This window comes from Oreochromis aureus, linkage group 3 (assembly GCF_013358895.1).
Source record: "Oreochromis aureus strain Israel breed Guangdong linkage group 3, ZZ_aureus, whole genome shotgun sequence".
NCBI classification, from domain to species: Eukaryota; Metazoa; Chordata; class Actinopteri; order Cichliformes; family Cichlidae; genus Oreochromis; species Oreochromis aureus.
Genome location: NC_052944.1, coordinates 88,264,426 through 88,275,349, shown reverse-complemented (window position 1 = coordinate 88,275,349; position 10,924 = coordinate 88,264,426). Strand labels below are relative to the sequence as shown.

The following is a 10,924-nucleotide window of genomic DNA, read 5'->3' as shown; positions in this document are numbered from 1 at the left end:
AGATGGTGAAGATGAGGATAGTTAACAGTCACCAGCTATTCTATTCTATTCTACTCTACTCTACTCTACTCTCTTTTGTTCTATTCTATTCTATTATTGAGCCAAGGTTCAGACCAGTAACCTTCTTGCTGTGAGGTGACAGCTGCCCTACATGTCCTGTTGCTAACATGAAAATAGTGTTATATATGTCGTATTACCTCCCCATGTGGCGTTCACATCACCAAAGCTAGCCATACTGAACCTCTGGTGTTACCCACCTGAACAATTTTGTATGTGTGTGTGTGTGTGTATAGTATGGTCTTTCACACTCATATATATAAAAATGTAATTTTAAAAATCTTCTCGAAAACCAGACCTGATAATTCTCTTCGAGACTTTCTAGTATAACAAAAGTCATTAGCTATCTGGATTTATAGTCACACTCATTAATTTATTAATGTACAATGTAGAAAAGCACTGCAGATGTCACACTACCCCCGAGGGCACTTGTACTGAATGATTTGGGTCAGTGAGAGTGTGTGAGATGACTTATTTGATGCCAATATTTACAAGTTGTAACTTTAGTAAAAACCTAACTGAAAACATGCAAATCACTACTTATTATGTGTTTATGTGTACTGTACATTTTTCAACCCATTTTAATGAATATTTAATATTTAAAATTTTGCAGAATTACAAGCTTCACCTCCTGCTAAAAGTTCTACACCAGCAGCTGGACCATCCTCTGCTGACAGTGTCGATGCTGGACCAATTTATTCTTCATTTAGAGCCTGAACCAACATCTTCCCTCTGTCAGCCTCCTGCATCCTCCTCTTCATCTCCGCTTCCTGCATTTCCCTCAATTTCCCTCACTGGCGGTACACCTCGGATGTCCCAAACAAAAAAAGGACAAGGAAAGGTTAGATGTTACGGTATTGTAAATGTACGAAATACATGACTGGTTCGTTAAGTTTGTTAAGTTTTCTTTTTCTTAATTTTTGCATTTTCTCCAGTTTTACAGACATCATGTAAATATTTCATTTGTTATTTTTCAGAATGCCAAAAACACCGTACACAGAAGATTTTCAAATATGAAGAGATAGTAGACAGGAGAGTTGTAAATGTAAGTAATTTAGCCTGCTGTTGTGCAGATTTGTTTGCGTCTTTGGACTTCCCGGATTTGAACTGTGCCTGACTGACTATCCATGAGCTTTTGTATTTGATGAATCTACGCTAATTCAGCCATTGAGTCTGGATTTCGCTCCAAGTAGGGCATTAAATAGGAACATACCATCTGATATGACCTGGTCGTGCTGCCTTCCTGGTGTTTACGTTCTTTAAAGTCCTCCTGACATCATGCTCAGAAGGAGTGATTGATGTGGAGGTGCTCCTTCCCATTCAGTAACATCTGCTTCAGTTAGTTTTGCTTGTGAGCCACAATGTAAGCAGTGTTGCTTTGCTGACATGCACTCGATGCTGGCAGTACAAGCATTGTAGTGGTTCTTATGTTTTGTAAACTAATTGTATAATATATTGAGCCATTCAATAGTACACAAATGTTTATAAGCTCCTTTTGTATGCAACTTGCATGTCTTTCTAAATTAACTGTTTGTTTATATCATGTTTTTCAGGAAAAGAAGAAGTTAAAGTCAAGTGGAAGCCCTGCTTAACATGGTATGTAGTAACAACGGGAACAGACATTCATATTGTTGATAAATAGTTATCACCTCAATTTGAATTCATGTATTTGGACTAAAGTAAATTGAGAGCTTTTAGCAATCAAGCTGCTCTTCTGTGAGGAGCTTGATAGCAGTCCACCTCCAAAGTCCATTATGAGATTTGGAGGTGGACATGGTCAACACTTTTAAGAGTAGGCATAAGACTTTACTTCTTTATAGAGCTTATAGTTAGGGCTGGTTCAGGTCAGCCCTTAGTTATGCTGTCATAGGACCAGACTGCTGGGGGTTAGTCCCCCCTCCCCCCCCCCCTCTCTCTCTCTCTCTCTCTCTCCCTCTCTCTCCCTCTATCCTCTGTCTGTCTGTCTCTTTCAGGGTTATGCAGGCTCAGTATTGGTTGAAGATGCAGTCACGTCTCCTTTTACTGAAAACTTTCCCTCTCCTCACCATCTGTAAACGTACTTGTCTCAGTAATGCAGTTCATGCATGTTACTAACTAAACTTCTTCCCTGGAGTTTCTGTGCTCTCTCATCCAGCAGGTTCCGATGGCTCGTGGCTGCTGCTGTGGTCCTGCTTGACATCTACTCCATATATTATTACTCTCTGACTTGATTTGATTAGTTTATATTACAATGAAGGTGTATAAAGCATGACATGAATATAGAAAATATTTCATCCTAAAAAATTGTCATATGTCACAACCTAAATTATCCTATTTTGTGTGTGGTGGTTGTCGTTGTTGTTTGTTATGTTTTTCTCCTGACAGTGGCAAAGTGTGGGATGACACATGAGAATCTGCGCAGTTTTACACACAGTAAACCAGATCCCTGTGTACGATCGCACAGTTCAGTTTGTAGTTCAGCATAAAAGTTCAAAATAAAATATTTACTATACATTTCAGCCAGTGTCAGTCTCTGTTTCACTCTCTAATTTGTTTCAAGTAAAGTAAGTAACATCTTGTATGAGGTGATTAGGGTCAGCAGTACTGTGTATGGGAGCCTAAAGTAAAGTTAACTGCACCAGTAGCAGCTTCAGAACATATTGTATATTATATGTTTCTACCTTTTGCAATATGTCATGTTTAGATGCCGTGACAATTGCACATTTGGAGTTGTGGTCATATGTGGTTTTTATACACAGGGTATTAGAAAATAATTGAAATTTTTTCTTGTTTGTTTACACATTATTATTGTTAATATTATTATTAGATACCAAAGACACAATTTGATTAAGGGTTTTCCTGTCATTATTTCAATAAAAATGCAATTACACACGTAAACAATAGGATCAAAATAAACTTAAAAAGTCTATTAGCAAATGCTGATTTTCAAAACATTCTAGAGGAAAATAGAGATAAAATAATCTGAATAATAACAGTGATCTTGGATGATGATGGAGACTTCAATGGATTATTCTGTTTCAATCATTATTTTCATATCTATGACAATAATTTGATAAGATCAAAGAAGGCAATGATTTCAAAATGGGAGTTATGTCATTATATGTATCCAGGAATATGTGCCTGAGGATAGTTGTCATGAAATCAATATTAAATCAAAGTATTACTTAATTACCACAGCTGACACGAGTGCTCCATAGCTGCCTGCTGTCTCAGGATCTGTCTCCAAAAAGGACCAGGGAGAACTAACATGTTATGTTCTAAACTGATGCAGAAAATGCACATTAAACATAATATAAACTTACTGAGTGAAGTAATGTCAAGAGGATTCCTTTAGCTCCTATTGGGTTGGTTCCTTGATCAATGCAATACAGAATCATTAATCTGGTTTTATGTAATGTCCTTAAAACACGTCAAAATGAGGCTCACTAGTCTGTGTGGCCTCCACATGCCTGTATGACCTCCCTACAACACCTGGGCATGCTCCTGATGAAGTGGCAGATGCTCTCCTGAGGGATCTCCTCCCAGACTCCTGGACATTTTGTGCTGCAGTTGGTGGATGGAGCGAGACATGATGTCCCAGATGTCCTCAATTGCATTCAGGTCTGGGGAACGGGTGGGCCAGTCCACAGCATCAATGCCTTCGTCTTGCAGGAACTGCTGACACACTCCAGCCACATGAGGTCTAGCATTGTCTTGCATTAGGAGGAACCCGGGCCAACCGCACCAGCATATGGTCTCACAAGGGGCCTGAAGATCTCATCTCAGTACCTAATGGCAGTCAGGCTACCTCTCCCAAACATATGGAGGGCTGTGCGGTCCCCAAAGAGATGCCACCCACACCAAAACTGACCCACTGCCAAACCGGCATGCTGTAGGATGTTGCAGGCAGCAGAAGGTTCTCCACGCCGTCTCCAGACTCTGTCACAAGTGCTCAGTGTGAACCTGCTTTCATCTGTGAGGAGCACAGGGCACCAGAGGCAAAGTTGCCAATCTTTGTGTTCTCTGGCAAATGCCAAACATCCTGCACGGTGTTGGGCTGCAAGCACAACCCTCACCTGTGGACGTCGGGCCCTCATGGAGTCAGTTTCTGACCATTTGAGCAGACGTGCACATTTGTGGCCTGCTGGAGGTCATTTTGCACAGCTCTGGCCTTTCTTTCCCTACCCCACAGTACCTTCCCTTACCGTTAGTTTCCTATTCTTTTACTTATTCTTTGATGACGGTTGTCTTTCTAGATAAGCAATTTCATTTGCTCTTGTGCGAGTCAGTGGCTCGGTGCATTCTGGGACTGTCAGTTCACCAGTGTGCTGGCATGCTTCTTAACAAACACATCACTACAGCAAACATTTCAATTGTACTTGTTGATTTCTTCGACAAAACACTGAACAAAACTGTCCTTGTGAGTTTGCTGCCTGGTGCTTTTAAATTCTGTGGTAATTTGAGCAGCCCAGAAAGCATTCCATGAATTAAATTATATTAGTCTATCTGAACATGTACACTAGTCATTAAATTACATGGGAAAGCATGATTATGGGTAAACAACTGCACCAAGGAAATTCCATTTTTCTTCTCAAAATGTAAAATGTCTGTTGAAAAATCACATTAAACAGAGATGTGATTAACTTTTTATTTTACCAAAAATAACATCAAGGATGACACAATCAGTCTTCATCAGAAGTGCTCAAATCACGCTCAGTGGCATCGTCTGGAATGTCCTCCTCCTCCTCCGAGTCCATTTCCAGGAGTGGTTGGTGGCTGAGGATTCTCTTGTACGTGTCCTTTATTTTGAGCATTTCAGCTTTCAGTTCACTTTGTTTTTTTAAAACCAGGCTATGGAGTCCCTTCTGTGCATCCTCCGACATGCCAACAAGGGAGGCTGTAAAAAGAACAAAACAAATAAATATGAGTGAAGTAAAAAAAAAAAAAAAAAAAACAAAAAAAACCCCTCACCTCATAAACACAAGGAATTAGGATCCTGTAATTAAACTTTTTTTAAAGGGAGAAGGCAGTGTTAGCTAGCAATCTAGATATCGGTAAAAGATCCAGTAAGACTTTAGCATCTGCTCTTATTTTCAATCGATTCATCAAATAACTAATAAATAAAAGATGTGCTTACAGTCTGAGGAGATTGTCCAACACCACAGATCGCATTCGCAACACTGTCCAGTGATGCCGCATCTCCCTGCAAAGGATCATCTCCTCCTCTCTCTGGCGCCTCACAGCCATCACCTTCTCAAAGACCTTTCTCTTTGTCTGGAGTTCAGCAGCAGCTACAGTTTAACAACATCAGATGGGAAAACATAGTAGCACGTTATGACTCAAGAACAAAACATTCAACTACTGCTCAGATACTGGGAGTTTGTTTAAAAAGGGTATTTATAAATCAAGAGCTTACGTTCACTTGTGCTCTGCCAGAGCCAAATGTCGGTCTGGATGAGGGCATCACTGGATACAATTTGCTTTGTTGGTTCAGCAAGCTTGTTGTAGTCGTCAACAGCAGCCGCCAAGCGTTTCTTCTCATCTAAGATGACCTTGCGAATTCTGTGTCGCCTCTTGTTGCTATCTGTAAATAATCATAAAAAATTCACACCTTCACATAATGTATATATTTACATTTTAATCTACACTCATCAATTTGTTTGCTAGAACACGCATCACATCCAGATTAAACAAACCTGGATCTGATTTTATTCTGTTTACAAAGTAGCTGTACAAGCTGTACAAACTGAGCATCAAACGGTCCATTTCAAAGAAACTGTGACACCATTTTGTCTGTAAAGACTTTGTGTTCGCACTCTGATGATGACAACAAGCTCCTCTATTCGTGCCTGCAACGCCCAAGGCTGCCATCAGTTTGATCAGTTTCTAAGTGAGAGGAATATTAATCAGAATACAGGATGAGTAACAGTCACCAAACTACAGTGGACTCTGTAATCACTGACTTGATGATATTCATTATAAGACATCTGTAGCCTTCATGTGCTGCATTATCATTAGATAACAAGTATGTCGGTGTTCAGGTTTATAAAACCAACTAGTGCGACATCATTTCAACCCAGGTTCAATCCAATTTGATGAAACGCAAACAACTCTGCCATAAATTCCACTTTTACAAGGCTTATTTTTCTTTGTTTGTTGACACTGTCAGAAAGATATTAACTCTACCTTAAGTTCTTTAATGAGGCCATGGTGGGTCCTATTGTTATACACGAGTGCGTTATATTGAGACTCACCTTAAGCCCATTTCTGCACATCGACCACCCATTGCTGCCGTGTGTCGTCATCCACACCCAGCTCATCATTTTGGTCGCATTCAGGCTCTCCACTTGTTCTCTAAGGATCCGTATGATCTAAGAATACATTAATAAATGTTAATCACATTGATGTTTTTAGAGTACAGGTGTTATTCCCCCATTACCACACACATTAAAATGGGTGTTGGAAAAAAAAAATCACCTTGAGATATCTCTGGCTCAAACTGCGCCCAGTTGTTCCACTTTCCTTTTGTTCCACCCCAAAGCCAGGAGGGTCAGCATGTCTGTTCGCCCTGCATTTCAGTTCGTATAAAAATAAGAATTAATGAGCAGGAGACTGAGTGGAATCTCACACACACACACATACCTGCTTTAGACATGTACTTCAATGGCCGCCCTAGACAGGAAACTGTTTACTTGTCCCACCTCTTTTCCAACTGTAGAACCGCCCCATCCTGAAACGCACCTCCCATTTGATCTATAGAAAGGAGGTCACAATACATGACTGCTGAATTCATTCAACCTTATAACAAAATGTCTCAAACTAATCCAAAACTACAAGCTGCAGTATACCTCGCATTTCCAAATGAGAGCCTTTGCATGCATGACGGAGAGAAAAGGACGCATTGACAAGAGGTTCCTCAGCTGAGCCACCTTGATTAAATATGGGAAATATTTACAGGACACATCGGAGCAAAGGAACGTAATATGTCCTGGGACGCAAAAATTAAGTATACATTAAGAAAAAGTAAAGTAAATAGTATTATAACAACACCAAGAGAAAAATAAAATAAATATCCACCCATCCATACGTATTTATAACACACACACACACACACACACACACACACACACACACACACACACACACACACACACACACACACACACACACACACACACACACACACACACGGTTATGGCGTTAACGTCATTTTAACAAGATTAACGCTGACAGCACTAATATATATATATATATATATGAGTCTCTTACCTCATTTGTGTGTCTCTGGATGTATTTCATAAACTCAGCAACTTCCTCATCTTTTTGAATGAAAACACCTTCAAAGTTCGCCTGCTCTGAAGTGCTGAACGGACACAGTGACAGTTGTTTGAAAAGAAACATTAAAATACTTTTTTTCTACAAAGCCATATTTGATTTATGTACACAATGCATAACGTACCTTGCATTAGATTGAAAGCGATAAAGCTTACAGTTTCCATCAACTGAGACGGCAAGCACGTCTGGAGTGCAGGCAGGGCAGCTAACGCATGGCTCCTTGCACATCCTGTCCACCTCAAACAGCACTCCACTCCACAAAGCTTTTACTGAAGGCATCAGCTGATATTCGCCAGTCTTTTGAGTAGAGGACAAACAACAGAATATTCACAGACAGTCATCATAAACATTGATTTGCACAATTTCCTTAAACGTGACAAATTTAGAAACTCACCCTTCCAAAATGGGCTGTTCTTTCATCCAGCATTTTGACAAATGCCTTAAGTGACATCCCTGGTGCAGCCTTCTTAATGTCATAGAAAGACTGAAAGCCATCCATTGAAAACAGGGTGCAGAAATTTAAGGTGCCAGGCCAATATCCACTACCCAGGATGTCCTTAACTGAGGGGACCACATTAGGTCACAGCTGGTGCAGCTCACCACTGGCAGTGCAAGGTTATAACAGCCTTTAGGAAGGATAAAGATAAATTCAGTCGTGGGTCAAAGCATTCATTTTTTTCATGTTGTGAAGATTTCATGTTGTTTTCAAAGCGGTCTGGTAAATCCAAATGACCTTTGACAGGTGCCCACATATACTGCGGGCGAGGGTAATTCAAAACAAAATAGCAATTCTTATAGATGTATCTATTATGTTTCTATTGTTCAGCACTTTGGTCAGCCTTGTGTGTTTTTAAAGTGCTATATAAATAAACAATGATGATAGCAATGTACAATTTGCACTAAAACCTGCAAACACATCTATTGTGTATGTACTGTGTGACAAAAGGGCAACTTACCATTTATGGTTACAAGAGCCACAACTGCGCCGGGTGAAACCTCAAAGTTACCTGCTGGGCAGTCACACACATGGTCTGGCCTTTGCACAGGCAACAGCCGAACTAACATTAAAAACACACAATATATATAAAAAGAATTTGAAATTAAATGATACACAATACATGATACAATAACAGCACCCACTCATAGTACATAGCAAGAAATGCATAGGATTAAAAACCGTACCTATTGGCTTGTGAAACTCTGATGAAGGCTGCAAAAACCCTCCTGTTACTGCCTCTCTGTTGTGCAGGACAAAGCGTGTGTGAACTGCAATATCACACTCAGCACAAAGGAATGGAAGAGGCAGGCAGTCCAGACACCTCACAACTACTTGTTTGCCACACTGACACACACGGTGTGACAGTGGATCCAGAGTAGCTAACATATTGTCTATAAGACAAGGCCTGGCCTCTTTCCACTTTTGCAAGGACACCATGTTTCTGATCTCCTAGTGAGTAGCAGCTGACTCAGACGCCGTCTCACAAGTCATGGCTGCGTCCTCTTCTCCATCCTCCAACAACTGAAGCAGCTCCTGACGAAGCACCTCAGTTCCATACACTAACAGGAAAAATAAATAAAGAAAGAAACCCTTCCACAAAGTGAAAAACACTCTAGGCAGTATGTTTCTTAGGACTGCACAAAAGCCCTGCCTAACACAACTATAACAACAAATATAAAAGTAAACTTGAAAAAAGGAATACCTTCTTTTATATATTGTGAAAGTGCCTTTTGTTGGGTTGACACTGGCAACATAACTAGGTTCTTCACGTGGACATTGATGCTGATCTGCGGAAAATGGGGGAAAAAGAGATTGAAGAATATTTACTTACTGAAACATATATACAGATATATAAAATTTATAATAAATATATCAAATAATATAACGTTTACTACGTACAATAAGACAAGTGTGTCCCCTCTTTAACGTTTGTTTCCAGTAGATCACATTTACAAAAAAAAAAAAAGGTTACCTGCATGTCTTGACGGAGTTCGTCAGCAGCTTGAAGCTTAGCGCTCAGGTTAACGTTAGCAATTAACGTTAGCATCATAGGTTTGTAAAGAGCTAGCAGAACTGTTAGCGCAAAAACTGCTTTACACACCATGTGAGGCTCTTTTACAACACACAAGTCCTTAAATGTTTATAATAGATTTAATGATCATCGTTGGATTAAATGGCTAATGCTGCACTAGCCACGTGTAGTCGTTACCGTACTCTACCTAGCAAGCATGCTGACGGTAGCTGTAGCCATTTTTAAATGCATTAAATCGTTTCTGAGATCAGTCACCCCGTTTGTTTGAAGCTTTTGTGAAAAAAACCCTTTGAAACACACATCAAGCTATTACTCTAAATATATGTATTTTTACATACCTGCATTTGAATCAATCAACTCCGCCTCCTTTTCTTATTCTTATAAACGGGTCTCTCCGTTCTCCCATCATCCTTTGCTTACACCGGTTGCGTCTGATTGGTTGGAGCCGAGCGCATCCAAAACTAACAGGAGTGGTGAATAAAACTATAAATGTGTTTTACGTGTGAAATAAAAATAATAAACCCAACCAAGGATTATGTACGTTAAATCTGCGCACTTTCAGATCGTGAATCACTTTGGAAAATGAAGCGATTTTATTGTTGAATTATCAGTGTTACTTTCATGTGTTTTTGTTGAGAAATGTTAACGATGTCATTAAAAGAAAGCATTAAATTAGGGAGAAAAACCCGTTCGCGGAGAGGGTCCCCGGTTTTCCAGTTAGATCAGGGGTCCCCAATCCCAGTCCACGAGGGCCGGTGTCCCTGCAGGTTTTAAATCTCACCCTGGGTCAACACACCTGAATCACATGATTACTTCATTACCAGGCCTCTGGAGAACTTCAAGACATGTTGAGGAAGTAATTTATCCATTTAAATCAGCTGTGATGGATCAAGGACACATCTAAAACCTGCAGGGACACCGGCCCTCGTGGACTGGGATTGGGGACCCCTGAGTTAGATTGTACTTCAAGGCGTCACGTTTCGCCGTGACGGGGTTATTATTGGAGTAAATAGATGGCTGGAGCCTCTGCTCGAAGCGTCTCTGATCGCCGAGAGCGGCTTCATATTGGAATGAATTGACAACCCACAGCGTCGCATAAAAACGTGGAAGGGTACCTTCAGCGTCAGCATGAGAAGTTAAGGGACATGACAAATCGTCAGTAATTTACGCGTCGGGAGTGAGAACGGGTTGCAGTGATATAACGAGGGGTCACGGTCACGTGGCTTTCCGTTGCCCTGGAGCTCCACCCATTTGTAGTTAGAGCAACAGAAGATGCCTGGGACAGTTCAGCCATAACTTTAAACTTCTCCTGCTCATACATGCTTGGAACGATCTTGTCACTGAAGTGGACGCGCAACGAGATATCATAGCGTGGCTCAAGCACGTTCATCACAGTTTAAACCTTGTTTTGCACAACAGACGACGGCCTCCCGTCTGCAGCTAAACACCCCATTAGCTTTTAGCTTTAGCCCGGTCGGACTGAGCAGCAAAGGGCTGCTTAAATGCCGCAAACTCCTCTGCTC

At 40.6% G+C, this 10,924-nt stretch overlaps 2 long non-coding RNA genes across 4 annotated transcripts; one reads left to right on the top strand and one right to left on the bottom strand.

Annotated features, from left to right (window-relative positions):
- Window positions 1-863: 863 nt before the first annotated feature.
- Window positions 864-1,959, top strand: LOC120438460. Its single transcript, XR_005611929.1, has 3 exons — window positions 864-898; window positions 1,035-1,106; window positions 1,617-1,959. It is a non-coding gene; the product is annotated as an uncharacterized LOC120438460 (long non-coding RNA).
- Window positions 1,960-7,936: 5,977 nt separating this feature from the next.
- On the bottom strand, window positions 7,937-10,104 carry LOC120438443. Of its 3 annotated transcripts, none has more exons than XR_005611908.1 (5): window positions 9,740-10,104; window positions 9,072-9,156; window positions 8,554-8,928; window positions 8,328-8,429; window positions 7,937-7,997 (listed from the first exon to the last, which is right to left on the bottom strand). It is a non-coding gene; the product is annotated as an uncharacterized LOC120438443 (long non-coding RNA). The 3 variants fall into 3 exon arrangements; XR_005611910.1 differs by lacking the exon at window positions 9,740-10,104 and adding an exon at window positions 9,269-9,684; XR_005611909.1 differs by lacking the exon at window positions 9,740-10,104 and adding an exon at window positions 9,342-9,684.
- Between the last annotated feature and the right edge of the window lie 820 nt (window positions 10,105-10,924).